Below are 6,450 nucleotides of genomic sequence, written 5' to 3'. Positions count from 1 at the left end.
ACAGTTTGATGGAGTTCATTTTTTAAAAATTTTTTACGTTTATTTTTATTTTTTTGAGAGAGAGAGACACAGTATGAGCGAGCAGGGTCAGAGAGAGAGGAAGACAATCTGAAGCAGGCTCCAGGCACTGAGCTATCAGCACAGAGCCTGAAGCAAGCCTCAAACACACGAACTGTGAGATAGTGACCTAAGCCAAAGTCAGAGGCTGAACCGACTGAGCCACCCACGCACCCCGATTGAGTTCAATTTTAATGGTATTAATGGTATTATTCAAATTTAATGGTAATAAAGCATACCAGTTACATGACTACATCATGATGTAGTTTGATTACATGATGATGATGATGATGATTATAATGATAATAATAATAAACAGCTTTATCATGGAACTACCTGATTATCACTGAGGACTAGGGGAAGAAATTCTCCTACTGAAAACATTTCAAAGAAATAGTAAGGAACAAACTTAGGAAAAAATATGGAATAAAGATGATTAGTGCTTGCAGATAGTCTTATTAATGATAGGTCTATACATAAGAATTTATTATGGAGAATTTCAAGGCAAATTCTTAAAAAGAAAATGTAGGCAAGTCCTTTTTGCAGAACTTATGAGAACCTGAAATTGTAGACCTGAATTTTACTTTTGAGAGTGTGAGAAAATATTTATAACACTTCTGGAATAAGATAATGATGGAAAATGAAAATGGGTTACAGAATAAGAGAAATCAGAAGAAAAGAAAACAAACTTCAGTTCCTTTACCACCCCAACCCAGAAAGTAAAAGTAACTCTTTTATATATGAGAGATGGTAAGATGTATCCACTAGTAAGATACAAGTCAGAGCACAAGACCACATAATACTCACACTTTAAAAAGAGATATAAGGGAGCCTAGGTGGCTCAGTTGGTTAAGCCTCCAACTCGGGCATAGGTTATGATCTCATAGTTCCATGAGTTCAAGCCCCATATCAGTAACCTGCTTCAGATTCTGTGTCTTCCCCTCGTCTCTTCATTCTTCTCTCTCTCTCTTTTTCTTTTTCTCTGTCTCTGTCTCTGTCTCTCTGTCTCTCTCTCTCTCAAGTAAATAAACGTTAAAACAATATTAATTTAAAAAGAGATATCAGGGAACTTCCAAAAAATAGAGCCAGAATCCACTCCTTACCATTACCCTTACCCATGCTCATAAAAATCAGCAGAAAGGCCCTACATCTCCATCCACCACCCTGTGCACTACCTTTCCTATCCTCCTCCTGTCAGCCCCCAAAACAATAGTAAAAGAACTTTTGGGTGCTTAGTGACTTAAACAGAACAGATAATCTAATACAATGATGATGATGATGATGATGATGATGATGATGATGATAATGATAATAATAATAAACAGCTTTATCATGGAACTACCTGATTATCACTGAGGACCAGGGAAAGAAATTCTCCTACTGAAAACATTTCGAAGAAATAGTAAGGAACAAACTTAGTTCATGGCCGTAACTCATAGGTAATCTTCTCTTCCACTTTAGTGACATTTGTCCTCTTTTGGTAACCCTCAAAATCAGAAAGGCAACCAATATCACAGAGGGAAAGTGACATCACAGGTAAAGACACCCCCTCAGCAAGACATGTCTGGTCCTGTATGTAAGAGGATCTGTATATTTCCTTTTAATCTGTTCCCGCCCCACACCAGGGGATCTGGGTAAAGCTGGTGTCTCAGATCCAGGCAAGTACCCAGCTTCCATTACAGAGATGACCATGCTATGGAAATAGGAGTAAGTAACCTCTGAAATCGTTTTGAGATTAGAATTTTAAGCTTGACTGGACTGAGTTTTAAAAAGCAACATGAACAGAAAATAATGGAAATTGAATTTTAGGAGGATCTCTTCTTGATGCAAATGAGAGGTTCAGAATAGCACAGGAAAGGGATGGTTTATGGAAAATGGCATTTTCATGACACCTCACTAGGTTGAAACTACTCAATAAACTGTCAATAAACTAATTATAAGTATTTGCACTTAAGAATTCTTGAATGGATGCTTCTATGTCTTTATGGTTTAAAGTTTTCCTTGACTACCATGTACATCTGTACTCAAAACAAAAATGAACACTAAAAATAAGTCTCATACCTGGAGGTAAAATTCTCCTGATGTTTTACACTTACACATTTCTTTTGACTTAAATGATGTGTTGCTTTAGCTGTTTGGAAAGCACATTGCATTTCTGAAAATGGAAAAAAAATTATGGAAGATTTATGACACTTCACATACCATAAGATAGTTCACTTCAACTTTGTGGTTTCTTACAGTTAAAATTTTAAGTGGATATTTTATTGTACTTTGTTAAATTTATGTTTGAAGCCATGTTTTGTGAAGATTATTTTCTAGTTGTGAATTATTCTGTCTGATACAGCTTGCTTCAAATTATTTGCAATTGATTTTATTGAATTGTGGAACTATCTGGATATGTTATGTTTGATTGTAGCTAGACAATGTCTTTGTTGAAAAATATTATTTTTTGTAAGTATTACTTACTGTTTTCCCAAGAAGAGGCAGTGCCATTTATGTGATATATATGAAATAATATAAGCCAAAGTTACAAGCTTTAAGTTATCTTAGACACTTTACTGCCCTCAAGACTTCTTATTTTTGATTCACTGTTTTCATTAAGTTCTCTTTTCAACAATAGTATTTAACTTTAACGCCATTTATTTTTACTTCTGCCTGCTCTGAAGGGATTCAATTCTAGTTGATACTTTGCATAGTGTCACCTTACAGTGTGTGTTTTTATTTTAATAAAGTTACAGAACATGGCTTTTTTTTCATTCAGTTGTATCCTGACAAAAAGTAAACATAAATATGTTCTATCACCCAGAAAATTTTACAAAAGTATGTTTGAAAAAAAAAAGCTGTGTAGTATACAGAAAAGTCAATGTACAATTTCATTCTACATGAAATTATTAGGATAAAATTCTCAATACACACACAAATCATTTATTTATTCAGAAGTAAGAGTGGAGAACTAGACTGATAGAAAGTTTCAAGAACTCTCTTCAATGATAAACTGAAATTATTTTCCTTAGGACATTTTGTTTTTCTGTATAATATTTAAACAAGTATATTTCCTATATATAAGAAGAAATAAGCCATTTTAAAATGCATCATTAGGAGAAAATATTTCAATTTACAATAACAATATACTTGGAGAAAAAAATTGGTGTTTTTTTTAAGTAGGAGCACTATCATAAACTTTTGTGCATGTTCAAATTTTGTAAAAGCTTAATGTAACTTAAATGTATAATTGATTAAATAGACTGATAATATGAGAAAGTAATATTTTTTTCTATTAAAAAATCAGAATGGCACTCTCAGGTCCGAAATAATTGCTTTTTGTTTTAATTTCTTAAAACTCATTTGTGACTAATCTGGTGGTATAGAAAATGAAAGAGTGCCCAAGTTCATCAGACATCAATACATTCTCATTGTTACAAGTATTTCACAATGGGTAAAGTAAATACTAGGATTTGTTGACCCCAAAGAGAAATTATTCATTCTTTATTGCTAGCAGAACTGATTTGGGGTGGAAGGAAAGGGTGATCAATGTGTTGAAAAGCAGGAAATGACTCATGATTCTAGGCACTCCAAATTGTCTGCCTCCCTTTGCTATATGCTGGTATTTGGGAATTATGAGGAATTATGTGGGAGGATCTAGGAAGGATTTTGCTTTCTCAATAAAATAAATTGTTACTCTGTCTCCACTCTTTTACTTCTTTAAACTAGACATTTTTACTGTAATTATAGAAGTAACAGAATGAGCATGCAGAAAGAGTGGAGAAAGGGAGAGTCTATAAGATTAATGGTGCCCATGTTCAGAATGAGTCAATCTTTAAGGGCTTCATTGAAATTTCAATTAAAACAAAAAGAACAAACTTGATCACGGTTGCCATGAAATTTAGAGGCAGTTATATAATGGAATAACTAGAAAGGAAAAAAAAAACAATACTTTTTTAGGTCGAATTGTATCCCCCCCAAATGATGTTGGATGCTATTGTAGTTCATTCAGGCTGTTATAACATAATACTATGGACTGAGTGGTGTATAAGTAACAGACATTTATTTCTTACTCTTTTGGAGGCCAGAACTCTAAGATCAAGGTGCTATCCAGATTCAGCGTCTGGGGGAAGCCCACTTCCTGGTTTGTAAATTACCATTTTTTTCCTATGTCCTTATATGGCAGAAGGGGCAAAGTGTCTCTGGAGGATACACTCACTAGGCCTATTCATGAGAATTCCACCCTCAAGATGTAATCATTTTCAAAATGATTCCTCTCCATATACCATCCCATTGAGAATCAGGTTTCAGGGAATTTGGAGAGGATACATTCAGTTATAGTAGATAACCTCCAACACTTCAGAATGCGACTCTTTTTTGAGATAGGGACTTCCCAGAGGTAATCAGGTTAAAATGAGGTCATTAGGATGAACCCCAATCCAATATGACTGGTGTCCTTATAAAAAAGAGGAAAAAAAGGGACACAGATACAGACAAGCTCACATGGAAAACTTGTGTTTTCCACATAGCATAATGCTCCCAACAGCCAAGGAACAACAATCAGAGGCCAGGAGGGAGTCCTGGAAAAGATCCTTTCCTAAGTGCCTTCTAAGGGAGCATGATTGATGCCTTGATAATTTACTTCTGGCCTCCAAAACCATGAGGCAATACATTTCTATTGGTCTTAGCCATCCACTTTTTGGTACTTTGCTACTGCAACCCTAGAAAACTAATGCAATACTAAAGTATTAAAAGTGCAAAAATTTATAATTAATTAGGCAAAGGATAAGGGAGAAGTTTCTAAAACAAATCATACTAGTAAAAATCATTTAGTTGATCATATTATTCCATATGTAATAAGGGTAATAAACATAATAAACTTTCTAAAATAGAGACACATTAATTCTCAGTCATCTGAAAGTCTATAATAGAAAATCAGTATTTGTTCATTAGATTCCCGTAGACTCAGCTAGCAATGTAATATCTTTGAATTTCAGTCCATTCACAGTGTATCCTTCAGCTCAGTTTACTTTGATGTCTTTGTAATGGAATCATCTAATCTATTCTCAATTCATGCTTTCTTATTCATTCAGCATAACAATATCATATGATTTATCTTTTGAATAAGGTGATGCTTTTCTCAAACTGTATATGACTCACAAATTGCTTTCTTCAGCAGAGGGAAATGTGAGCTCATTTCCTGCCAAACAAAGTAACTGCATGAAAAGGGAAGAAATATATTAAGATGGTGGAAGTTTTACTTTTTTAAAGAAAAAATATGGCATTAAAGACATTTTTGTTATGAAGGTTGAAAAGGCAAAGGTCTAATGTTCATTTCTTTAAGGATGACAGGATAACATTTAAACATTTAAATAATGGAGACATCTTATACTGCACAATCTCAGCCAGAATAAACTCTAGGGGAGTTTTAACAACAAATCATATGAATATATATAAATTAAAATTTAAGATAGATTACTTTGTTAAGTAAAAAACTCTATTATACCTTATTAGTATATTAGGGATATATAATTATTAGGGATGCTTTGCAAATATATTTTTCAGTTCTAGCAGATGAAAAGGTAAACAATCAGATCAGATATTTCCAAAATTGGGATAACAAAAGCTACAGAGATATGTATAATAGTTTAAGGATTTTATTGATCAGATATATGCTATTTCCAACTGTATTGGAAAAAAATGTCTGAACCTTCAAAGCCTCTTATTTCTCATAAATGTTTTATGTCTAGTATAGCCATTTTTCATGTGGGTTCCACAGAATATAATGGCATAGACAAAACTCTGTAGTTAAATAAAGTTAGAAATTCTATGTGCCATATCTCTCATTGAATAGTCACAAAATATCTAAGCATGTCAAAAACAAGGAAATATTGTACATTGAAAACTTGTTTAATCTCATTTAACCCTGAGTTTTCCAAGCAAATTGTTTTTACATGAAACATTTATCATTATTGCTAAGCACTGTTCTTCAAAGGATGGGAATGTGAAATGCAAAACCTCGAGAACCTAGACCCTTAAAAAAGGGTCTTTTAAATGAGTGATGGACAGAAGATCATCTCTGTAAAATGGACTTATAAAGAAAAACTTAAAGTTGTATATGACATTTAATGAGAAAAGAATAGATATCACCATAAATATAAACTAGGCCAGATATCAGCAATATTTTTGTGTAAAGGGCCAAATAGAAAGTATCTTAAATTGCATGGGCAGCTATTCAATTGTCACAACTACTCAACTTTGCCATAGAGAATATGTAAATGAATGTGCGGCTAAGTTCCCATAAAACTTTATTTGTATACAGAGAAATTTGACTTGTATATAATTTTTACATCATTAAATATTATTCTGATATTTTTAGCCATTAAAAATACTAAAAACAGGAATTCCTGT

The sequence above is a fragment of the Hyaena hyaena genome, unplaced genomic scaffold (assembly GCF_003009895.1).
Source record: "Hyaena hyaena isolate Hyena2069 unplaced genomic scaffold, ASM300989v1 scaffold_913, whole genome shotgun sequence".
Lineage (NCBI taxonomy): Eukaryota > Metazoa > Chordata > Mammalia > Carnivora > Hyaenidae > Hyaena > Hyaena hyaena.
This window is presented reverse-complemented; position numbering follows the sequence as displayed.